The following is a 25975-nucleotide window of genomic DNA, read 5'->3' as shown; positions in this document are numbered from 1 at the left end:
ATTTGTGTTGAGGCGGTGAAAATGGCAGGTTAGCTGAACACAAAGTAATGAAAATGAGAGAAAAAAGCCAAACTTGCAAAGAAACGGGAAACAAATCAAAAATCATTGAACTCATTGTTGAGTTCCGAAAGCTGGAAAGAGCTGGGCCGAAAGACAAGGTGCTGTTCCTCGAGCCTGCTTTGAGCTTCACCGGAACACATGAGGACAGTCATTTTCAAACCCAAGGTCGCGACCCGCAGGTGGGTCGCGGGCGGTTGTCGGGAAGGTCGCGGGGGTCATGCATTGCGGCGTTCCCGATCGCGAGGCCATGAATCGGGGCGTTCCCGATCGCAAGGCCATGCGCCGTGGCATTCCTGATCACAGGGCTATGCGTCACAGCGTTCCCAATCACGGGCCATGCTTCGGGTGTTCCCGATCGCGAGGCCATGCGCTGCGGCATTCCTGATCACAGAGCTATGCGTCGCGGCGTTCCAGATCGTGGAAAGAAGTATCAAACCGCACGTCTGGCTCTTAAAAATGTCACCACAACCAGCTTTCAGAATGCCAGTCATTCCACACATGTCCCCTCAGCAGTGCACAGGCCTGGAGCCCGGCGGGGCAGAACGCCTCCTCCTGATGTCAGCATGCTGACCTAGGTGCAGATTTTCATTTTTTTAAATGGCTGGAGTCTTCCTGCCTGGAGCGGCAGCAGAGAGTAGGTCACGCGGGGCACATGTTGTGGGCGCACGAGAGAGATTCCTCCATTTTAAAGCTGGCAGCAGTGCTGGTGTGAGCTCCAGGGCCTCTGGTGAACAATCCATGAAGAAGAAGCTGAAAACAGGAGGAAAGTAGCAGAAAGATGATTACTTGAGGTGTGGGTTTATTAATTGTGACACCGTAAATCAGGATTCAAAGTTCATGTGTGTTATATGCAGGAAAGGGCTGGCAAATGAAAGTTTAAAACTCTGAAAACTTCAAGGACAAAAAAAAAGACATGGTGAGTTTGAGGACAAACATCTTTTTTTTTTTCAATGGATGCAGTGAGATCTGAAATCATTAGTTGAAGTCATTACCAGAAATGTAACACTGAATAACAAAGCAAGTGAGATCATGAGGACCAAGCAGGCTCACCTGTTGCATTAAAGGTAAGTGAAAATGGTGGGTCGAGAAGGTCGCTCGGTGTGGGTCGTGAAGGTCGCTCGGCAGGGGTCCCGAAGGATGGCCGGTTGGTAAAAATGGGTCCCGGGCAAAAAAGTTTGAAAAACACTGCTTTAGAACACCGAGGGATTAAAAGGTCAAAGTGGGAGCAAGGTGGAGCATTAAAATGACTGGCAACTGAGAGCTAGAGGTCACCCCCGGTCACCCAGTCTGCATTCTGGCCTCCAGCGAAGAGGAGATCACATTGTGAACACTGAATACTGTACACTAAATCGAAAGAAATACAGGTAAATCGCTGTTTCATTTGGAAAGAGTATTTTTGGCCTTGAACGATCAGAAGAAAGGAGGTGAAATAGCAGGTGTTGCATCTCCTGTGCTTGCATGGAAAGGCGCTGTAGGAAATTGAGGGGGCGTTGGGGGTGTCACAAAGCGAACGGTCCCTTCGGAATGATTGCGTTCAGAGACAAAAATATTTGTACTGTCCTGAACATTGTATCCCCGAATGACATCCCAAGGATACCTCATTTGTTTGTGCTCAGTACTTGTGAATATTATTACAGTAAACACATGGTGTCATTTGTTCTGTGGGCTATGCCAAGATGGTTAAAAATGGCTCAAACAGAACACAACTGAAACAGAAACAGAGTCATAAAGGAGGCCCATGTTCAGATCCTGGCCTGGCCTGATTCGTCTGGTCTCAGCTTGGTATAACGGGAGCAGAGGTTGGCGATGTGGAATTGATTTCAGTGCTTTCCTGGGTTAGAAAATTCATAAATAAACCTCAGAGGTCGCCCAGGATTCCTGATCCAAACGAAAGAAAGACTCGTAAAGATACTGCTTTCACAATTTATTTTATTTCAAGTGACAAAACTGTTGCCAAAGTTAGTTTGTTAGGTGTAAAGCAAGTACATATTTCTGTTTCAAGTCAAGGTTGCTCAAAATTGCTGAAATACATTTTTAAATACATTTTTAATGGGATGTGGGCATTGATGGCAGGACCAGAATTGTTGCCCAATCCCTAAATGCTGTTGAGGTGGTGATGAGCCACCTTCGTGAACCACTGCAATAGTTATAGGTTATTCATGAAGGCCTGCCTTCTGAACCCTTTACTAAAAGGTCCACGGTAGCATTGTGGATAGCACAATTGCTTCACAGCTCCAGGGTCCCAGGTTCGATTCCGGCTTGGATCACTGTCTGTGTGGAGTCTGCACATCCTCCCCGTGTGTGCGTGGGTTTCCTCCGGGTGCTCCGGTTTCCTCCCACAGTCCAAAGATGTGCAGGTTAGGTGGATTGGCCATGATAAATTGCCCTTCGTGTCCAAAGTTGCCCTTAGTGTTGGGTGGGGTTACTGGGGTTATGGGGATAGGGTGGAGGCGTTGACCTTGGGTAGGGTGCTCTTTCCAAGAGCTGGTGCAGACTCGATGGGCCGAATGGCCTCCTTCTGCACTGTAAATTCTATGAAAACCCTTCAATTCCTTTGCTGCAGCCGGCCTCCTCCCTGTCCTGAATTTTGACCTGTCCAATTCCGGATCGTGACTGTGTTAAAGTCTCCTCCCATGATCAGGTTATGTGACTCTAAGTCTGAGATCTTACCTAACACCCGCCTCATAAATTCCACGTCGTCCCAATTCGGAGCATATATGTTCACAAGTACCACCCGTGCCCCCTCCAGCTTCCCACTCACCATTATGTACCTACCCCCTGCCTCAAATGCCACTCGTTTGCTGATCAAGATCACTACCCCCCTGGTCTTTGAGTCCAGCCCTGAGTGGAATACTTGGCCAACCCAACCCTTTCTCAATCTCCTCTGGTCTGTAACCTTCAGGTGTGCCTCTTGTAGCATTGCCACGTCCGCCTTCAGTTCCCTCAAATGCGCGAACACGCGAGCCCTCTTGACCGGCCCATTCAGTCCTCCCACGTTCCATGTGATCAGCCTGGATGGGGGCTTCCAACCCCAGAATCTAAGGGATTTTAGGAGATTATAACCAATGCACCTGCTATCTGAGCCATCACCTCTTCTTTTAAGATCCCAGGGTGCAGGCCACCCGTTCGTGGGGTCTTGTCAGCCTAATAGTTTTCCGAGCACCCTTTCCCTGAAGCTGTTGATCGTATTAAGTTCATCCCTCCCTAATAATTTCTTAATCTTCAAGAGCCTTTGTGAAGTTTCCCAAGTCTCCTGCCGTGAAGACAACCACAAAATAGCTGTTCAACGCCTGTGTCATTTCTTATTATCAATTCCCCAGACTCATTCTCTCGAGGACCAACCCTAGCTTTGGGTACCCTTTTCCTACTAAAATACCTGTAGAAATGTTTATCATCTGTTTTTATATTACTGACTAGCTTACTCTCATACTCTGCTTTCTGCCTCTTCTTTTTCATCATTTTTTGATGGCTATTGAAATCTCTCCAATCCTCTGACCTACCACTAATCTTTGCAGATTTTTACAGTATTTCTTTCGATTTAATACTATCCTTGTTACAGAATCATAGAATTTAGAGTGTACAATGTGGCCATTCGGCCCATCAAGTCTGCACCATAGAATCCCTACAGTGCAGAAGGAAGCCATTCGGCCCATCGAGTGCACCAACCCTTGGAAAGAGCACCCTACTTAAGCTCACGCCTCCACCCTATCCCCGTAACCCAGTGACCCCGCCATTGCTTTGGGTCTGGAGTCACATGTAGGCCAGACCGGGTAAGGACGGCAGATTTCCTTCCCTGAAGGACATTAGTGAACCAGATGAGTTTTTACGACAATCGACAATAGTTTCATGGTCATCATTAGACATTTTATTCCAGATTTCTTTTATTGAATTCAAATTTCACCATCGGCAGTGGCGCGATTCGAACCCGGGTCCCCACAGCATTACCCTGTGTCCTGGTTTGTTACTCCAGTGACAATACCACTCTGCCATCGCTTCCCCTAAACTCTTTTTTTTAAACCATTTTTGGTTTAATCTCCTGGTGCATTCTTAATATTGTATGTTTCTTCCTGTCACATTCTGGAGCTCATAACCAAATTGCTGTCCTGCTCCATTACTTTGTAGTTTCCCTTTATGTCACTATATATCATCTCACCTTCTACCTTCCCCCATTAATTAGTTTAAAACTTTCTATACCACCCCAGTTATACACAGTCCTAGCAAGGTTTAAGTGCAAACTGTCTCAACGTACAGCTCCTACTTTCCCCACTACTAGTGCCAATTCTCCCAGACTCATTATCATAGAATTATCATCGAATTTACAGTGCAGAAGGAGGCCATTCAGCCCATCGAGTCTTGGAAAGAGCACCCTATCCAAGCCCACACCTCCACCCTAGCCCCATAACCCAGTAACCCCACCCAACACTAAGGGCAATTTTGGACACTAAGGGCAATTTAGCTTGGCCAATCCACCTAACCTGCACATCTTTGGACTGTGGGAGGAAACGGGAGCACCCGGAGGAAACCCACGCACACACGGGGAGAACGTGCAGACTCCACACATACAGTGACCCAAGCCAGGAATCGAACCTAGGACCCTGGAGCTGTGAAGCAATTGTGCTAACCACTATGCTACCGTGTTGTTGAAGCTCAGAGGGAGATTTTGGGGCTTTTTTCTGACATTTGGGCGGCAAGGCAATCAATGGTGGCTCGGTGGGTAAAGCACTCTTACCTCTATTTACCTTCCGGGAGCAGAGAGGAGCGGACCTGCGCGGGACACTGATGCAGGGGAGAGGATAAAGGCAGCACCAGGCTCGGGGTTGAGCAGACAGGAGCGGACCTGCGCGGGACACTGCGCTGCGAGTAGGACAGCTGCTTGTCTGTTTGTTTATTTCAATATTGAAAAAAACCCGGTAAGGTGACACCACAGGAGACTGTGACCTGATTGGCTGAAAGGCAGACTGGGCTAAATTTCAATATTTGCGGAGTTACTAGTTTTAATTTGATTTAAATTACTATTTTTAAGTTGATTTGAATTACTATTTTTAAAATTTGAATTAGATTACTATTTTTAAGTTGATTTGAATTACTATTTTTTTAATTTTTAAATCTCACTTAAATAACTATTTTGGGTTGATTTAAATTACTATTTTTAAGTTGATTTAAATAACTCTTTTAATTTTAATTAAATAACTTTTTAAATTTCAATTAAATAACTATTTAATTTGTTGTCAGATCAAGCAAGATAAATACTCAGGGATAAAGCCAATTGAATAGTATCCAGGAGATTGGATATAATCCGACACAAAAACATCTTTCTAAAGTTTAATTTCAAAAGTTTAATTTAAAGGAATAAATCATGGCAGGACAGCTCCAAGGTGTGGTCTGCTCCTCTTGCTCCATGTGGCAGGCTGGGGCCATTTCCAGTCCCCAGGGTCAGCATGTGTGCAGGAAGTGTCTCCAGTTACCGCTCCTGGAAGCTCGAGTTTCAGAGCTGAAGCGGTGGCTAAAGACACTGTGGAGCATCCGCGAGTCGGAGAGCATCGTGGATAGCACGTATAGAGAGGTAGTCACACCACAGGCTCAGACTCCACAGGCAGGAAGGGAATGGGTGACCACCAGACAGAGCAAGAGAGCGAGGCAGGTAGTGCAGGAATCTCCTGTGGCCATTTCCCTGCAGAACAGATATACCGCTTTGGATACTGTTGAGGGGAATGGCCTCTCAGGGGAAAACAGCAACAGCCAAACTCGTGGCACCACGGTTGGTTCTGCTGCAGAGGAGAGGGGTGATAAGTGTGACAGTGCAATAGTTATAGTGGATTCAATTGTAAGGGGAATAGACAAGAGTTTCTGTGGCCGCAAACGAGACTCCAGGATGGTTTATTGCCTCCCTGGTGCTAGGGTCAAGGATGTCTCGGAGCGGGTACAGGACATTCTGGAGGGGGAGGGTGAACAGCCAGTGGTCGTAGTACACATCGGTACAAACGAAATAGGTTAAAAAAAAGGGATGAGGTCCTAAAAACAGAATACAGGGAGCGAGGAAGGAATTTAAGAAATTGGACCTCGAAGGTAGTGATCTCAGGATTACTACCGGTGCCACGTGCTAGTCAGAGTAGAAATGACAGGATATATAGGATGAATACGTGGCTGAAGGGATAGTGTCAGGGGGAGGGTGTCAGATTCTTGGGGCATTGGGACCGGTTCTGGGGGAGGTGGGACCTGTACAAACTGGACGGGTTACACCTGGACAGGACTGGAACTGATGTCCTAGATGAACTATTTGCTAGAGCGGTTGGGGAGTGTTTAAACTAATGTGGCAGGGGGATGGGAAACGATGCAGGAAGTCGGAAGGCAGTAAAACAGGGACAGAAACAAAAGGCAGTAAGGAGGAAAGTGTAAGACAGAGGAGCCATAGTCAAAAATCAGGGCGACAGTACAAGATACAGTGACTGAGGGGAGCTCAGTGAATTGGCCCAGTAATACTTAAAGGAATAGAACGGGAAGTAAAAACATAAATGGAAAGCAGTGCGGCAGGTTGGTACATGAAGATATGGGTTCAACGACGAAGAAAATTAGGAGAAAGGTTAAGAGCGAAAATAACTTAATGGTCATAGTTAAAGGATAGTCATGAATGGGAGTTAAATATCCACTATTCAGTATCAAACTATTCGGAAGGATAGAGTGGATGGTAAGGGAGGTGGTGAAGCTCTGTTATTTAAGGATGACATCCGGGAAGACTTCCGGGTGCGGCGATGACCAGCTGAGTCGCACGTTTCGGCAGCTCCCTGTGAAACGGACTTTTGGGCTCTTGATAGGAGCCCCAACGGCAATTTTGACGGCTAAAAACACTGTGCGGTAAACCAGAAGGGAATCCCCCCTGGATACGGATGGAAAAAGGAGGAGAGAGTGGCCAGATTGCAGTGGATCCTTTAGAACAGCGGCAAGGAAGGCAAGCAAAAACCAAGATGGCGTCGGAAGGTGGCAGTTTAACATGGGGCCCTGAACAACAAGAGTTCTTGAAATGCTGTGTGGAAGAGATCAAAAAGGAAATGAAGAAAGAGCTGTTGGCCCCGATACTACAGGCGATCGAAGGGCTAAAGGAGGAACAAAAGACCCAGGAGCGGGAGCTTCGGGTCGTGAAGGCAAAGGCAACCGAGAATGAGGACTATATACAGGGCCTGGTGGTGAAGACGGTGACGCAGGAGGCACATCAGAAACGATGTGTGGAAAGGTTGGAGGCACTGGAAAACAACGCAAGGAGGAACAACCTGAGGATTCTTGGTCTTCCTGAAGGTGTGGAGGGAGCGGACGTCGGGGCATATGTGAGCACGATGCTGCACTCGTTAATGGGAGCGGAGGCCCCGGCGGGTCCGTTGGAGGTGGAGGGAGCATACCGAGTGATGGCGCGAGGACCGAGAGCAGGAGAAATTCCCAGAGCCATAGTGGTGAGATTCCTCCGTTTTAAGGATAGAGAAATGGTCCTTAGATGGACGAAGAAAACTCGGAGCAGTAAATGGGAGAACGCGGTGATCCGCGTTTATCAAGACTGGAGTGCGGAGGTGGCGAGAAGGAGGGCGAGCTTTAATCGGGCCAAGGCGGTGCTTCATAAAAAGAAGATAAAATTTGGAATGCTGCAACCAGCAAGACTGTGGGTCACATATCGAGGGAGGCACCACTACTTTGAGACGGCGGATGAAGCGTGGACTTTTATTGTGGAAGAAAAACTGGAATGAGCGGGTTATTAAAAAGAACGTTCGAACAAAGTGGTGGGGCGAATGTGGGGGGCAAAGAGGGGTTTTATGTACTAATCCTGCGATGTGGTAACTTTTCTCTCTCCCACAGGTGGTGATGGGGGGAGGAGGGGAGGTGGAGGAGATGAGGCGTTGGCCATTGGGGGCGGGGCCAAGGGAGAAGCGCGGGCTTGGTTCCCGCGCTATGATAATCATGGCGGGAATAGAGAAGCAGGAAGGAGGGGGCGTCGCACGGTGCGAGCCGAGGTCACGGGGGGAAGCCGAGGTCAGCCAGAGTTTGCTGACTTCTGGGAGCAACATGGGGGGAGTAATTACGCTAGCGGGGGATCTAGCGGGGGGGGGTGGGAGGGGGGAATTACTGGGTTGCTGCTGCTGGGGAGAGGGGGGGGCTAGTATGGGAGAGGATGGGCGGGGGGGCACCGCCTGGGGGAGATACAGCTGCGTGGGAACCGGGTGAGGAGCTGGAAAAAGGTGATGGCTAATCGACAAGGGGGGGGTAGGAAGCCCCCCAACTCGGCTGATCACGTGGAACGTGAGAGGGCTGAACGGGCCGATAAAGAGGGCACGGGTACTCGCACTCCTTAAGAAACTTAAGGCAGATGTGGTTATGTTACAGGAAACGCACCTGAAACTGATAGACCAGGTTAGGCTACGCAAAGGATGGGTGGGGCAGGTGTTCCATTCGGGGCTAGATGCGAAAAACAGGGGGGTGGCTATATTAGTGGGGAAGCGGGTAATGTTCGAGGCAAAGACTATAGTGGCGGATAACGGGGGCAGATACGTGATGGTGAGTGGCAAACTACAGGGGGAGACGGTGGTTTTGGTAAACGTATATGCCCCGAACTGGGATGATGCCAATTTTATGAGGCGGATGCTAGGACGCAGTCCGGACCTAGAGATGGGAAAGCTGATAATGGGGGGAGATTTTAATACGGTGTTGGAACCAGGGCTGGATAGGTCGAAGTCCAGGACTGGAAGGAGGCCGGCAGCAGCCAAGGTACTTAAAGATTTTATGGAGCAGATGGGAGGTGTAGACCCGTGGAGATTTAGCAGACCGAGGAGTAAGGAGTTCTCGTTTTTCTCCTATGTCCAGAAAGTCTACTCGCGAATAGACTTTTTTGTGCTGGGTAGGGCATTGATCCCGAAGGTGAGGGGAACGGAGTATACGGATATAGCCATTTCGGATCACGCTCCACACTGGGTGGACTTGGAGATAGGGGAGGAAACAGGAGGGCGCCCACCCTGGAGAATGGACATGGGACTAATGGCAGATGAGGGGGTGTGTCTAAGGGTGAGGGGGTGCATTGAAAAGTACTTGGAACTCAATGATAATGGGGAGGTCCAGGTGGGAGTGGTCTGGGAGGCGTTGAAGGCGGTGGTTAGAGGGGAGCTGATATCAAATAAGGGCACATAAAGGGAAGCAGGAGAGTAAGGAACGGGAGCGGTTGCTGCAAGAACTTTTGAGGGTGGACAGACAATATGCGGAAGCACCGGAGGAGGGACTGTACAGGGAAAGGCAAAGGCTACATGTAGAATTTGACTTGCTGACTACGGGCACTGCAGAGGCACAATGGAGGAAAGCACAGGGTGTACAGTACGAATATGGGAAGAAGGCAAGCAGGTTGCTGGCACACCAATTGAGGAAAAGGGGAGCAGCGAGGGAAATAGGGGGAGTGAGGGATGAGGAAGGAGAGATGGAGCGGGGAGCGGAGAGAGTGAATGGAGTGTTCAAGACATTTTATAAAAAATTATATGAAGCTCAACCCCCGGATGGGAGGGAGAGAATGATGGGCTTCTTGGATCGGCTGGAATTTCCCAAGGTGGAAGAGCAGGAAAGGGTGGGACTGGGAGCACAGATCGAGGTAGAAGAAGTGGTGAAAGGAATTAGGAGCATGCAGGCGGGAAAGGCCCCGGGACCGGATGGATTCCCAGTCGAATTCTATAGAAAATATGTGGACTTGCTCGCCCCGGTACTGACGAGGACCTTTAATGAGGCAAAGGAAAGGGGACAACTGCCCCCGACTATGTCTGAAGCAACGATATCGCTTCTCTTAAAGAAGGAAAAGGACCCGCTACAATGCGGGTCCTATAGATCTATTTCCCTCCTAAATGTAGATGCCAAGGTCCTGGCCAAGGTAATGGCAATGAGAATAGAGGAATGTGTCCCGGGGTGGTCCACGAGGACCAAACTGGGTTTGTGAAGGGGAGACAGCTGAACACGAATATACGGAGGTTGTTAGGGGTAATGATGATGGCCCCACCAGAGGGAGAAACTGAGATAGTAGTGGCGATGGATGCCGAGAAAGCATTTGATAGAGTGGAGTGGGATTATTTGTGGGAGGTGTTGAGGAGATTTGGTTTTGGAGAGGGGTATGTTAGATGGGTGCAGCTGTTGTATAGGGCCCCAGTGGCGAGCGTGGTCACGAATGGACGGGGATCTGCATATTTTCGGCTCCATAGAGGGACAAGGCAGGGATGCCCTCTGTCCCCATTATTGTTTGCACTGGCGATTGAGCCCCTGGCGATAGCGTTGAGGAGTTCCAAGAAGTGGAGGGGAGTACTTAGGGGAGGAGAAGAGCACCGGGTATCTTTGTATGCGGACGATTTGCTATTATACGTGGCGGACCCGGCGGAGGGGATGCCAGAAATAATGCGGATACTTGGGGAGTTTGGGGATTTTTCAGGGTATAAATTGAACATGGGGAAAAGTGAGTTGTTTGTGGTGCAGAGTAGAGAAATAGAGGACCTACCGTTGAGGAAGGTAACAAGGGACTTTCGTTACCTGGGGATCCAGATAGCGAAGAATTGGGGCACATTGCATCGGTTAAATTTAACGCGGTTGGTGGAACAGATGGAGGAGGATTTCAAGAGATGGGATATGGTATCCCTGTCAATGGCAGGGAGGGTGCAGGCGGTTAAGATGGTGGTCCTCCCGAGATTCCTCTTTGTGTTTCAGTGCCTCCCGGTGGTGATCACGAAGGCTTTTTTTAAAAGGATTGAAAAGAGCATCATGGGTTTTGTGTGGGCCGGGAAGACCCCGAGAGTGAGGAAGGGATTCTTACAGCGTAGCAGGGATAGGGGGGGGCTGGCACTACCGAGCCTAAGTGAGTATTATTGGGCCGCTAATATTTCAATGGTGAGTAAGTAGATGGGAGAGGAGGAGGGAGCGGCGTGGAAGAGATTAGAGAGGGTGTCCTGTAGGGGGACTAGCCTACAGGCTATGGTGACAGCCCCATTGCCGTTCTCACCGAGGAACTACACCACAAGCCTGGTGGTGGTGGCCACACTGAAGATTTGGGGACAGTGGAGACGGCATAGGGGAAAGACTGGAGCCTTGGGGGGGTCCCCGATAAGAAACAACCATAGGTTTGCCCCGGGGGGAATGGATGGGGGATATGGAATGTGGCAAAGAGCAGGAATAACGCAACTGAAAGATCTGTTTGTGGATGGGAAGTTCGCGAGTCTGGGAGCGCTGACCGAGAAATATGGGTTGCCCCAAGGGAATGCATTCAGGTATATGCAACTGAGGGCTTTTGCGAGGCAACAGGTGAGGGAATTCCCGCAGCTCCCGACACAAGAGGTGCAGGACAGAGTGATCTCAAAGACATGGGTGGGGGATGGTAAGGTGTCAGATATATATAGGGAAATGAGGGACGAAGGGGAGACTATGGTAGATGAACTAAAAGGGAAATGGGAAGAAGAGCTGGAGGAGGAGATCGAGGAGGGGCTGTGGGCAGATGCCCTAAGCAGGGTAAACTCGTCGTCCTCGTGTGCCAGGCTAAGCCTGATTCAGTTTAAGGTATTACACAGGGCACATATGACTGGAGCACGGCTCAGTAAATTTTTTGGGGTGGAGGATAGGTGTGCGAGGTGCTCGAGAAGCCCAGCGAATCATACCCATATGTTTTGGTCATGCCCGGCACTACAGGGGTTTTGGATGGGGGTGACAAAGGTGCTTTCAAAAGTAGTAGGAGTCCGGGTCGAACCAAGCTGGGGGTTGGCTATATTTGGGGTTGCACAAGAGCCGGGAGTGCAGGAGGCGAGAGAGGCCGATGTTTTGGCCTTTGCGTCCCTCGTAGCCCGGCGCAGGATATTGCTAATGTGGAAAGAAGCCAAGCCCCCGGGGGTGGAGACCTGGATAAATGACATGGCAGGGTTTATAAAGCTAGAGCGGATTAAGTTCGTCCTAAGGGGGTCGGCTCAAGGGTTCACCAGGCGGTGGCAACCGTTCGTCGAATACCTCGCAGAAAGATAGACGGAATGGGAAAAAGAAGGCAGCAGCAGCAGCCCAGGATCGGGGGGGGGGGGAGGAACCAGAAGGACTCTCAGGGTTGTTAATATATACTGTATAGTATGTATAGGTCGTTGCTACAGATAATTATATATTGGACTGTAAATTATATTTTTGGAGAGTGTTACTTGTGACAAGGCAGTTGCCAATTAGGGCTAGTTTTCATTTTTGTTATTTATTATTTATTCATTTTTTGTTTATAAAATAGGTCATTGTTATTTGTATTGTTATAATATTGTGTAAAGGATGCACAATGTACTGTGTTGGTTGACCAAAAATTTTCAATAAAATATTTAATTTAAAAAAAAGGATGACATCCGGGCAATAGTAAGGGATGACATCGGTGCTATGGAGGATAAGGTTGAATTCATTTGGGTGGAAAGCAGGAATAGTAAGACGAAAAGTCACTGATAGGAGTAGTCTTTAGGCCACCAAATAGTAACATTATGGTGGGGCAGGCAATAAACAAAGAAATAACTGATGCATGTAGAAATGGTGCAGCAGTTATCATGGGGGATTTTAATCTACATGTTGATTGGTTTAACCAGGTCGGTCAAGGCAGCCTTGAGGAGGAGTTTATAGAATGTATCCGCGATAGTTTCCTAGAACAGTATGTAATGGAACCTACGAGGGAACAAGCGGTCCTAGATCTAGTCCTGTGTAATGAGACAGGATTGATTAATGATCTCATAGTTAGGGATCGTGTCGGAAGGAGCGATCACAATCTGGTGGAATTTAAAATACAGATGGTGGGTGAGAAGGTAAAATCAAACACTAGTGTTTTGTGCTTAAACAAATGAGAATACAATGGGATGAGAGAAGAGCTAGCTAAGGTAGACTGGGAGCAAAGACTTTATGGTGAAACAGTTGAGGAACAGTGGAGAACCTTCCAAGCGATTTTTCACAGTGCTCAACAAAGGTTTATACCAACAAAAAGGAAGGACGGTAGAAAGAGGGAAAATCGACCGTGGATGTCTAAGGAAATAAGGGAGAGTATCAAATTGAAGGAAAAAGCATACAAAGTGGCAAACATTAGTGGGAGACTAGAGGACTGGAAATCTTTAGGGGGCAACAGAAAGCTACTAAAAAATCTATAAAGAAGAGTTAAATAGATTATGAGAGTAAACTTGCTCAGGATATAAAAACAGACAGTAAAAGTTTCTACAAATATATAAAACAAAAAAGAGTGGCTAAGGTAAATATTGGTCCTTTAGAGGATGAGAAGGGAGATTTAATAATGGGAGATGAGGAACTGAACAGGTTTTTTGGGTCAGTCTTCACACAAATAATATGCCAGTGTCTGATGGAAATGAGGCTATGACAGGTGAGGACATTGAGATGATTGTTATCACGAAGGAGGTAGTGATGAGCAAGCTAATGGGGTTAAAGGTAGACAAGGCTCCTGGCCCTGATAGAATGCATCCCAGAGTGCTAAAAGAGATGGCTAGGGAAATTGCAAATGCACTAGTGATAATTTACCAAAATTCACTAGACTCTGGGATGGTCCCGGCGGATTGGAAATTAGCAAACTGTTTAAAAAAGGAGGTAGGCAGAAAGCGGGTAATTATAGGCCAGTTAGCTTAACTTCGGTAGTAGGAAAGATGCTGGAATCTATCACCAAGGAAGAAATAGCGAGGCATCTGGATGGAAATCGTCCCATTGGACAGACGCAGCATGGGTTCATAAAGGGCAGGTCGTGCCTAACTGTTTTAGTGAAATTTTTTGAGGACATTACCAGTGCGGTAGATAACGGGAAGCCACTGGATGTGGTATATCTGGATTTCCAGAAAGCTTTTGACAAGGTGCCACACAAATGGTTGCTGCATAAGATAAAGATGCATGGCATTAAGGGTAAAATAGGAGCATGGATAGAGGATTTGTTAATTATTAGAAAGCAAAGAGTGGGGATTAATGGGTGTTTCTCTGGTTGACAATCAGTAGCTAGTGGTGTCCCTCAGGGATCAGCGTTGGGTCCACAATTGTTCACAATTTACATAGATGATTTGGAGTTGGGGACCAAGTGCAATGTGTCCAAGTTTTCAGACGACTAAGATGAGTGGTAAAGCAAAACGTGCAGAGGATACCGGAAGTCTGCAGAGGGATTTGGATAGGTTAAGTGAATGGGCTAGGGTCTGGCAGATGGAATACAATGTTGAGAAATGTGAGGTTACCCATTTTGGTAGGAATAACAGCAAAAGGGATTATTATTTAAATAATAAAATATTAAAACATGATGCTGTGCAGAGAGACCTGAGAGTGCTAGAGCATGAGTCACAAAATGTTGGTTTACAGGTGCAACAGGTGATTAAGAAGGCAAATGGAGTTTTGTCCTTCATTACTAGAGGGATGGAGTTTAAGACTAGGGAGGTTATGCTGCAATTGTATAAGGTGTTAGTGAGGCCACACCTGGAGTATTGTGTTCAGTTTTGGTCTCCTTACCTGAGAAATTACGTACTGGTGCTGGAGGGTGTGCAGGAGATTCACTAGGTTAATCCCAAAGCTGAAAGGGTTGGATTATGAGGAGAGGTTGAGTAGACTGGGACTGTACTCGTTGAAATTTAGAAGGATGCAGGGGGATCTTATAGAAACATATAAAATTATGATGGGAATAATTAGGATAGATGCGGGCAGGTTGTTTCCACTGGCGGGTGAAAGCAGAACTAGGGGGCATAGCCTCAAAATAAGGGAAAGTAGATTTAGGACTGAGTGTAGGAGGAACCTCTTCACCCAAAGGGTTGTGAATCTATGGAATTCCTTGCCCAGTTAAGCAGTTGAGGCTCCTTCATTAAATGTTTTTAAGATAAAGATAGATAGTTTTTTGAAGAATAAAGGGATTAAGTGTTATGGTGTTCGGGCTGGAAAATGGAGCTGAGTCCACAAAAGATCAACCATGCTCTCATTGAATGGCTATGTTCTTATGTTCTCTAAGACTCAAGGTGTTGGGTTCAAGTCCGACATCAGGAGATGGGCACAGAAATCCAAGGCTGACATTCTAGTGCAGTACTAAGAGGGAACTACACTGTTGGAAGTCTTTCATATGAGACATTAAACTGACTCCCTGGGCTGGATTAAGACCATAAGACCATAAGACATAGGAGCGGAAGTAAGGCCATTCGGCCCATCGAGTCCACTCCACCATTCAATCATTGCTGATTTCAACTCCATTTACCCGCTCTCTCTCCATAGCCCTTAATTCCTTGAGAAATCAAGAATTTATCAACTTCTGTCTTAAAGACACTCAACGTCCCGGCCTCCACCGCCTTCTGTGGCAATGAATTCCACAGACCCACCACTCTCGGCTAAAGAAATTTCTCCTCATCTCTGTTCTAAAGTCCCATCCTATTCATATATTTGTCAAGATGCCCCTTTTATTCTAAGGCTGTGCCCCCGGGTCCTAGTCTCCCCTGCTAATGGAAACAACTTCCCTACGTCCACCCTATCTAAGCCATTCAATATCTTGTAAGTTTCTATTAGATCTCCCCTCAACCTCCTAAGCTCCAATGAATATAATCCCAGGATCCTCAGACGTTCATCGTAAGTTAGGCCTACCATTCCTGGGATTCTCCATTTTTGGGACTACGTCCCCATGCTGTCAGGAAAACTGTGGTCTTTTATGCCAGGAAAACTGGCGTCAAAAGGCCGCAGATTCCCCGTTTTGCTGGGGGCTAGCAGGCAGCTGTCGTAGAGCTCGCAGCTCCAGCTGCTGATACGGCCCCCCACATTTCCGGGTCAGAGGCTGCACCTGCGCATGGCGGCGACCTCCAGCAGACTTAGCCCGCGGACCTGGACAGCCGGAATAGTTCCCCATATCGGCCGCTCGCCCGCCCTGGACCATCCGCACACATTGCCCCCAGCCCCGAATGAAGCCCCCCCCCCACCGAAACCGGCGCCAGTCCCGATTTTGTGCACCAAAAAGTATTTTCCGCCCCATCGCCGATTTCGGCGTCGGGCGCGGAGAATCCAGCCCCCCGTCTATCCTCACGGAGAAAGATTCCATTTTGTTCTTTCAAAGAATAGGAAGGGAATCATCTCCAATATTTATTCCTCAATTAACATCACAAGAACAGATTATCTGGCCATTTGTGGGAGCTTACTGTGTGTAAATTAGCTGCCGTGATTCTTCAATTACAACAGTGACTACACTTCAAACGTACTTCATTCTATGTAAAGCTCTTTGGAATATCTTGTGGTTATGAAAGGTGCCATACAAATACAAGACTTTTTTTATTGACCATTATCTACACTTGTTAGCAAAATCATAAAATTTGTCCAGGTCTGCTGTAGAATGGGCATAGGTTCCCTCATAATTGGATGAGTTATGAATTAAGCTAGACATTATGATGGTGAGAAGAGCATTAATTAGGCAACTACAGATGTGTTGCTGAGAATATTTTCCTCAGCAACTCTTCGCAGTTTATACAGGAGTAGTAATAACTGGTTTCCAACAACTCCAATTATCCTCAATTGTATGCCACCAGACAACAGAGGTTTTTCCTTTCAATTTCCTACTGAAGTTACTTTTGTTAGTTACATTCTTGATGTGGAAAGCTGCTCTGGTACACTGCCCTCATGTCCATGTCTGGAGCAAAGCGAGTTATGGAACTGGGTGTTTCAGGCCGAACTTGAACAGAGTTTCAGTGGGCAAATCAGAGAATCCCTACAGTGCAGAAGCATTTATTTATAGTTTGTACATTTGAACAAAGAACAAACAAAGAACAAAGAAATGTACAGCACAGGAACAGGCCCTTCGGCCCTCCAAGCCCGTGCTGACCATGCTGCCCGACTAAACTACAATCTTCTACACTTCCTGGGTCCGTATCCCTCTATTCCCATCCTATTCATATATTTGTCAAGATGCCCCTTAAATGTCCCTATCGTCCCTGCTTCCACTACTTCCTCTGGTAGCGAGTTCCAGGCACCCACTACCCTCTGCGTAAAAAACTTGCCTCGTACATCTACTCTAAACATTGCCCCTCTCACCTTAAACCTATGCCCCCTAGTAATTGACCCCTCTACCCTGGGGAAAAGCCTCTGACTATCCACTCTGTCTATGCCCCTCATAATTTTATATACCTCTATCAGGTCTCCCCTCAACCTCCTTCGTTCCAGTGAGAACAAACCGAGTTTATTCAATCGCTCCTCATAGCTAATGCCCTCCATACCAGGCAACATTCTGGTAAATCTCTTCTGCACCCTCTCTAAAGCCTCCACATCCTTCTGGTAGTGTGGCGACCAGAATTGAACACTATACTCTAAGTGTGGCCTAACTAAGGTTCTATACAGCTGCAACATGACTTGCCAATTCTTATACTCAATGCCCCGGCCAATGAAGGCAAGCATGCCGTATGCCTTCTTGACTACCTTCTCCACCTGTGTTGCCCCTTTCAATGACCTGTGGACCTGTACTCCTAGATCTCTTTGACTTTCAATACTCTTGAGGGTTCTACCATTCACTGTATATTCCCTACCTGCATTAGACCTTCCAAAATGCATTACCTCACATTTGTCCGGATTAAACTCCATCTGCCATCTCTCCGCCCAAGTCTCCAGACAATCTAAATCCTGCTGTATCCTCCGACAGTCCTCATCGCTATCCGCAATTCCACCAACCTTTGTGTCGTCTGCAAACTTACTAATCAGACCAGTTACATTTTCCTCCAAATCACAGAACCCTGATTCAACAGCCTTGTACAACATCACAAACTTGCAGGTCCAAAGGTCTCAGTTATACAAATAATCTTCTTCCCGCACTCAGTTCATAATAATAACAATAATAATAATAAAACCTTTTATTGTCACAAGTATGAAGTTACTGTGAAAAGCCGCCAGGGTGAGCTTGTCAAACAGGTACTCTCCCATGCCATTCTTCGGGGCTCCCAGTCTCTTCAGGTTAGAGATGTGATCTCCGAGCTTCTTGATCATCGTCACTTGTTCATCCAAGTAGTGAGTCTCCAGGAAGTCACAAAGATGAAAGTCAGTGTTCCTGGAGGAAGGTCTGTGCAGATCCAGCAGGCTCCGGTTCACATTCTCCTCCATCTGCAGAGCTCTCTGCATTGCCTCCTACCATTGCTCCACTCAGCCTGCTCTGGTTTCTGGACATCCTCCAGGATGATCCGGCCTCCACGTTTATTCTGGAATTTCATCAGTTTCTCCGGGTGCTCCCATTCCTCATGTGACTGCTCCTTGGAGAACTCAGCAAAGTGACGCAGGGCAACATTATCCCAGTCAAAGTAAAAGGACATGGAGAGGTAAACATAGGAGGACTAGAGCTCCAGATTGATCTGCTTGTTAACAGCGTTCTCTCAGTCCTTGTGATAGTTCTGATACATTTGGGAAGCCATCTTTACTAATACTACTCAAGATTATTTGAAAAGTTCTCAAACTGCCTGTCCCTGTAACCTAACCCTGGACACGAAGGGCCAATCCACCTAACCCGCACATCTTTGGATAGTGGAGGAATCCGGAGCACCCGGCAGAAATCATGCAGATATGGGGAGAACGTGCAAACTCCACACGATCACCCAAGGCTGGAATTCAATCCTTGTCCCTGGCGCTGTGAGGCAGCAGTGCTGACCACTGTGTCACAGTGCTGCAAGTGACTTGACGCTACTATTGATGACTCCTTTCATTGCATTGATGGAAATTAGGAGGAGGCTGATAGGATCAGAACAGCCCAGAATTGGAGATGCAGAGATCTTGGGCGTCATTCTCCGAGCCCCCGCCGGGTCGGAGAATGGCCGTTGGCCGCCGTGAATCCCGCCCCCGCCCCCGCCGAAGTCTCCGGTACCGGAGATTGGGCGGGGGCGGGAATCGGGCCGCGCCGGTTGGCGGGACCCCCCGCTCAATTCTCCGGCCCGTATGGGCCGAAGTCCCGCCCAGAAATTGCATGCCTCGCCGGCGTAAATCAAACCTGGTATTTACCGGCGGGACCAGGCGGCGTGAGCGGGCTCCGGGGTCCTGGGGGGGGGCGCGGGGCGATCTGACCCCGGGGGGTGCCCCCACGGTGGCCTGGCCCGCGATCGGGGCCCACTGATCCGCGGGCGGGCCTGTGCCGTGGGGGCACTCTTTCCCTTCCGCCTCCGCCACGGCCTCCACCATGGCGGAGGCGGAAGAGACTCTCCCCACTGCGCATGCGCCGGGAAACTGTCAGCGGCCGCTGACGCTCCCGCGCATGCGCCGCATTTCCGCGCCAGCTGGCGGGGCAACAGACTCCATTTCCGCCAGCTGGCGGGGCGGAAATCCCTCCGGCGTCGGCCTAGCCCCTCAATGTTGGGGCTAGGCCGCCAAAGATGCGGAGCATTCCGCACCTTTGGGCCGGCGCGATGCCCGTCTAATTGGCGCCGTTTATGGTGCCAGTCGGCGGACATCGCGCCGTTGGGGGAGAATTTCGCCCCTTATTATATAAAGAAGAAAGAGAAGTGGATGTGTTTGTTGGGAAAGGATGAATCTGAAAGGATACAGGAGTAGGAGCAAATGGTTCCAGATTGAAGAGCAAATGCCAACATGAACACTAGAGATCAAATGGCCTCCTGCTCTACTGTAAATATGATGTCATCAAGACGGACAGACACGCATCGGTTTGACTGGGGAATGCCACCCCAGACAATGGGACTCTCCCTGAGAACTGGGCTGGGTTGTCTGACTCAAGTCTGCAGCCAAACCCTGACAACAAGGTATTCCAAAAGATGAGAAGGACCCTGGATGATGATCAGTGCAGACTCTATTGAAATTGTACGTTTTTCCTTTCCTGCACAATAATGAGTGCACAAAGAACAATCAAGCACAGTTTTTTAAAAAAACCTTTCTGTTTGGAGACAGGATTAAGTAGTATTTAACTGAGGGCAGCGATGATACAATACTCACTGTAAAAAAACAAATGCTGCTGTACTGCTTGGGCCTGTGGAATCAGCATTTATTGAAAATTGCCAGACATGGTTAAATAATGAAGGAATATATATGTTGGTTATGTTCCATGGCCTCAGTCATGCTGTCCGTCACCTCATCAAACAGCTTTTAATAAGCAGATTCAGGTCATTCAACTAACTTGGGATGTGAGAAAGACTCACAGTTTCATAATCTCTGGATGCCCCACAATGCGTCACATTCAATGAAGTAATTTTGAAGTGAGGTCACTGTTTGTTTTTGCATTTTTTTAAAAATTGCTCTTGGGCTATAAGCATTTACTGCCCACCCACAATTGTCTTTAAACAGGCGGTGGTGGGCTGCCTACAACAGGCTTGTTCAGCCATTTCTGAGAGCAGTTAAGAGCCAACCACATTGGTATAGATGTGGAGTCACATGTAGGCCAGGCCAAGTAAGGATGGGAGCTTTCTTTCCCAGAAGAACATTAGTGATTCAGATTAGTTTTTGCAACAATCCAGGAGTTTCACAATCATTATTATTGAGAATATTTATTTTATTCTGCATTAATGAATCATATTAATAATCTGCTATGAAGGGATTTGGACACATGTCTCTGGAGCATTAGTCAGGTCCTCTGGATTACCAGTCCAGTGACATTGCCAATACACTACTATTGCCCTAACGTCATTGAAATGTAGGAAGCAGAGCAAGGTTCCACAGCAACAATGTGATATCTGCTATCAGTGGTCTTGAGTGAGGGATAAATATTGTTCACAGAGAGAACTTCATGGCTTGTAAATTGATTTGCTCTTGAAAACTGGCATGGTGTTCTTGATGCCCAATTAATCCACCCCTTTGCTCCAGGAGTGATTCCATTGACCAATAGGTATCGTTTATATTAAATCAAACTTTATTCTTAACCAGGGATTAAATGCATTAACATCTCAGAATATAGCTGAAAACAGCTAAGCAACTCTTTTTTAAAAAAATATGTTTATTAAGAGTTTTTTAACAAAATTTTCAACCATACAAACAACTCCCCCCCCTCCCCCCCCGCCAACAAAAAAGAAAGAAAGCTCGCATAGCAAGACATGAACATGGCAAGTCAATATGATACAGAACTTTGTACATTGGATTCCTCCCGTACATGTCAGTTTTCCGGATCATTCATGTGTTTTCTTGCTCAAATGCCCCCCAGAAGAAAACCCCTTCCCCCTCCCTCCCTCCTCCCCTCCCACCCCCCCACGAAAGATATCCCCCCTCCCCCTCCCCCCCTGGGTTGCTGCTGCTGCTGTCCAACCTTCCTCTAACGCTCCGCGAGATAGTCTAGGAACGGTTGCCACCGCCTGTAGAACCCCTGCGCAGACCCTCTCAAGGCGAACTTTATCCTTTCCAACTTGATAAACCCTGCCATATCATTTATCCAGGCCTCCACGCTGGGGGGCTTCGCCTCTTTCCACATTAACAAGATCCTTCGCCGGGCTACTAGGGACGCAAAGGCCAGAATGCCAGCCTCTTTCGCCTCCTGCACTCCCGGCTCGTCCACTACTCCAAATAGTGCTAGCCCCCAGCTTGGCTTGACCCGGACTTTCACCACCTTAGATACTATTCCCACAACTCCCCTCCAGAACCCCTCCAGTGCCGGGCATGACCAAAACATATGGACATGGTTCGGCGGACTTCCTGAGCACCTCCCACATCTGTCCTCCACCCCAAAGAACCTACTCAGCCTCGCCCCCGTCATATGCGCTCTGTGCACTACCTTAAACTGTATCAGGCTAAGCCTGGCACATGAGGAAGAGGAATTAACCCTACTTAGGGCATCAGCCCACAGCCCCTCCTCAATCTCCTCCCCCAGCTCCTCTTCCCATTTACCTTTCAGCTCCTCTACCAAAACCTCCCCCTCTTCTTTCATCTCCTGGTATATCGCCGACACCTTACCCTCCCCGACCCATACGCCCAAAATCACCCTGTCTTGAATCCCCTGTGCCGGGAGCAGCGGGAATTCCCTCACCTGCCGCCTCACAAACGCCCTCACTTGCATTTACCTGAAAGCGTTTCCCGGGGGAGCTAAGCAATTCTTAACAACAAAAGGAAAGATTTTAACTTCTAAGTTACCAACAAAAGGAAAGGGACTTATAAATACAGTTAGAAAATACAGGGATGCTTGCTGTACACTTGAATTGAGATTTATTGAAATGACTGCATGGAAAGAGAGAGAGAGAGAGAGAGAGAGATCCTGTCAGGAAATAGCCTCAGATCCTTGTATCTGAGTCAGACTATTGTTTGACCTGACAGATTTTGTCCAAAGCTGCTACTCAGCTCAATGCTCCAAGCAAAACTAAACACTAAACTGTCTGCTACATACCTGGCTCCTCCCATTAATTACATAATCTTTAACCCACTCAGATCCCCTGACCTGCTTACCTAGTTCTAAATACAGTCCCAAATTATTTACCCTCCAGGGAATATCCAGCAATCATAACAAAATCCCATGAGGCCTTATGTAAGTAAACAATTACATGATTGGAACGAATGATGATCTCACTTTTACAACATCGTAATTGCACCTTCTGCAACCACAAAGTCTGGAAACCTTAATCTAGGTTCTCTAATCATATTATTGCAACAGATATATATTAATACCTGAACTCAGGCTTTTAAAAACATTACTGCAATGGATATAAAATATAATATATATACTAATTTCTTATAATCTTCACAATACATTTTTCATAACTTCATCTTTTTTAATACTCTTACTTTCAGATACTCAAGAATGGAAATCTGCGCAGGTAGTGAAGATAAGGAGACACTATCTCGCGATTTCACAATCATAGCCACCAGCTTAGATACCAATAATGCGTGTAATTTGACGAACAGGAGAGAGGTGAGAACTGCACATGGTGAGACGCCAGGCACAAGGTCACTGCAACCAGGGTCAGAGGAAATGATAGTGCAGGACTCAGCTCAGCAGAGGGCTAGATCGCACATGTGTTCAGCTGCAGGAGACCCCGAGGATGACTTGGATGGGTCAGGCTACAAAAGAGGACTGATGAGTGTACACCCATTGCTGCATTGGCAGGGCTACTAGGAAGCCTGCATTCAATGTCCTGAAGCATGGGGGGGTTAAACCTGGGACCCTGGAGCTGTGAAGCAATTGTGCTATCCACAATGCTACCCTGCTGCTTTGTACAGAGCCTGGAGCACACCCTTTCCACGATAGAATGGGTACGACTTCTATTAATGCAAGTTATCTCCCTCCTCCTCCGTCTTCTAGCATCCTATTCTGTTCTGCATAACCTCAGATTATTCTCTCAGTCTTTCTCAATGCCAAGAGTAATCCCTTTGAGTCTACCTATGACTGAAAACAACTAGTTTATGAAGAAGCATTTAAGACACCATAAATTACTTCAGCAGCAAAAGACCTGCAGACTACTTAAATGTCCAACAAACATCAAAATGCATAGAACTACATAAAATGCATAAAGCCAAAAGGGTATCCAGCAGCAATCTATACACAGCTGATGATTCCTTTAAAAAGTGATGCTGGGTGTTTGCGGCGGTGGAGGTGTCCTTCTTGTCACTGAACATGCATTTAGCTTTGCGAGGTAAACTGTATGCTGGAGCATGGAGCTCCAAAATGGTCGTGATGGCACCAGATCAACGTGACGCTGTGATCTGCCTGCTCTGCCTTTTCATCACAGATGTTAGTCGTGCGCATGTGCGAACTCCTTTACCAATATGTGGTGCACTTCATGTTTGTAGTGTACCTATGTGCCACAGATGCCATTTTGAAATCTTAGGTAGCATCCAAAGAACATAGAAAACATAGAACATAGAAAATACAGCACAGAACAGGCCCTTCGGCCCACGATATTGTGCCGAACGTTTGTCCTAGATTAAGAACAAATTAATCTACACCCCATCATTCTACCGTAATCCATGTACCTATCCAATAGCCGCTTGAAGGTCCCTAATGTTTCCGACTCAACTACTTCCACAGGCAGTGCATTCCATGCCCCCACTACTCTCTGGGTAAAGAACCTACCTCTGAAAGGGTGCCAATTTAGCCCCTTCAATTCTTCTATGATACAAAGCCAGGGAATATTTTACATTCACTTGAGAGGGCAGGTGGCATCTCGGTTTAACATCTCATTGGGAATACAGCACCAATGGCAGTGCGGCACTTCCTCAGTACTGCACTGTAGCATCAGATTTTGTGCTCGAATATTTGAAGTGAGACCAGAACACGCACGCTATTGACTCGGGGACAGTGCAACCCATGGGCCACGGCCAATACCTCTGTGTGACTGACTTCCTCTATGTGACTGGAGCATCTGTCACTCCTTCCCACACTGTTTTGTTGTATTCAATCCCTATTAAGTGTTTATTTAATGTTCCATTTTCAGTTCTAGTCAATGGCTGTCAGCCCAATCTGTGTTTTTTTTTTAAAACATAAAACTGACGCTGATGGACCTGTTATGTCTTTTCAGGATTTTCTTTTGGTGTTTCATATTCCCAGCAGTTGGAATTGTTTTCTTTTCTTCCTCTGTATTTAGTGCTTTGCTCACTTAATACAAGCCAACACTTCAACCTAGTATGACTCATTTCCAGAGGTGCCAAGATTAAGACGGGGTGTTAAATTGAAGTCTTGTTTTGTCTGCTCCAGTGGTTTGGGTGGAGGTTGAAGGTCCCATGTCATAACTTATACAAAAAAACTGTTCTCCTGGAGTCTTGTCCAACATCCATCTCTCAACTGGCACAGCCCGCATTTGTGGAATCGTGCCATGATGAAACATCAACAGCAGAAGCTGCACTTCGCAATTCAGTTGTCGTTAAGTGTATTGAGCTGCATTGAAGGGCAGATTTAGGCATATCTTTGTTTCATCACCTCTGGAGATCATCACCTTTTTCTTCACAGGGTGGACCCATGACAAGAGAGCTTCAACATAGCCTGCTCCAACAACCTTTCTGCCGCTCGTGGGTCCTGTATAACCACAATTATGAATTGGGTGTTGAGTGAGGAAACTTTGTTTTTGACTCTGGGTCACAGTCACAGACACGGTCACTATTCCCTCTAAGCTGCGCAGCCATGGGGCAACCCAAACTTTCTGTGCGGGCCACATGCAAGTCAGCCTCTTTAAATGCCATGCCTGCCCAAAACAACGTAAAGGACTCCACACTTAAAACAAATCAGCTTCACACTCCAACAAAAATAGAGGGTATGCTGGACACAACTCTCTGTGACTAACAGCCTCTGGATATAAAGGTACCTTCACTTTAGGGTGCCTCAACAGCAGTATCACATTATTAGGGCTACTGATATATTTCCTTTGATCAATACTTTTGCTTTCCTCTTGCTCCTGAAGGGTGATTGTGCCATTCTCCTGTGTTGTTGACTTCCATAAGACGATAAGATGACAAGACCAACCATAAGATGTAGGAGCAGAAGTAGGCCATTCTGCCCATCGAGTCTGCTCTGCCATTCAATGAGATCATGGCTGATCTGATATGATAATCCTTATCACTAGCCCAGTGACAATACCACTGTGCCAGTGCCTCCCCATGAGTGTTGGATAACAATCAATGCTGAAGGCATCTCATCAGGCTTAGGGTTACCAACATTTTATGTGGACGGGGAGGTTTTAGCAACTATCTCCAGTCTCCAACTGCTCTGTCCTCACCCACTCGCCATTGGCCAACATAGTCTTCCTTCACTGCATCACCTTCCCAAGGTCAATTGGAAAGTTAACCAGCTGTTTGATACCAAATTGGTTGACTTTGACCATTATTGCAAGGGGATTGGTGATCAGGAATAAGGAAGTCTTGCTATAATTATACAGGACTTTGATGAGACCACATCTAGAATGTTGTGACTAGTTTTGGTCTCCATATTTGAGGAAGGATATGCTTGCATTGTAGGCGGTACAGTGAAGGTTCACTAAATTGGACCCTAGGATGAGGGGATTAACCTATGATGGGTGGCTGAGTAAATTGGGCCTATATTTTC

General features: G+C 47.2%; 1 protein-coding gene and 1 pseudogene across 4 annotated transcripts in view; both read right to left on the bottom strand.

The window, feature by feature from the left end:
* Positions 1-18440, bottom strand: part of LOC140396599 (ferritin heavy chain, oocyte isoform-like) — a 95073-nt pseudogene extending 76633 nt beyond the window's left edge.
* The window catches only part of hipk2 (homeodomain interacting protein kinase 2), a 405644-nt gene that overhangs the window by 291578 nt on the left and 88091 nt on the right, over positions 1-25975 (bottom strand). The window lies entirely within an intron of this gene.

Source organism: Scyliorhinus torazame, chromosome 19, assembly GCF_047496885.1.
Source record: "Scyliorhinus torazame isolate Kashiwa2021f chromosome 19, sScyTor2.1, whole genome shotgun sequence".
Taxonomy (NCBI): Eukaryota; Metazoa; Chordata; class Chondrichthyes; order Carcharhiniformes; family Scyliorhinidae; genus Scyliorhinus; species Scyliorhinus torazame.
The sequence above is the reverse complement of the archived record's forward strand: the minus strand, read 5'-3'. Positions and strand labels throughout refer to the sequence as shown.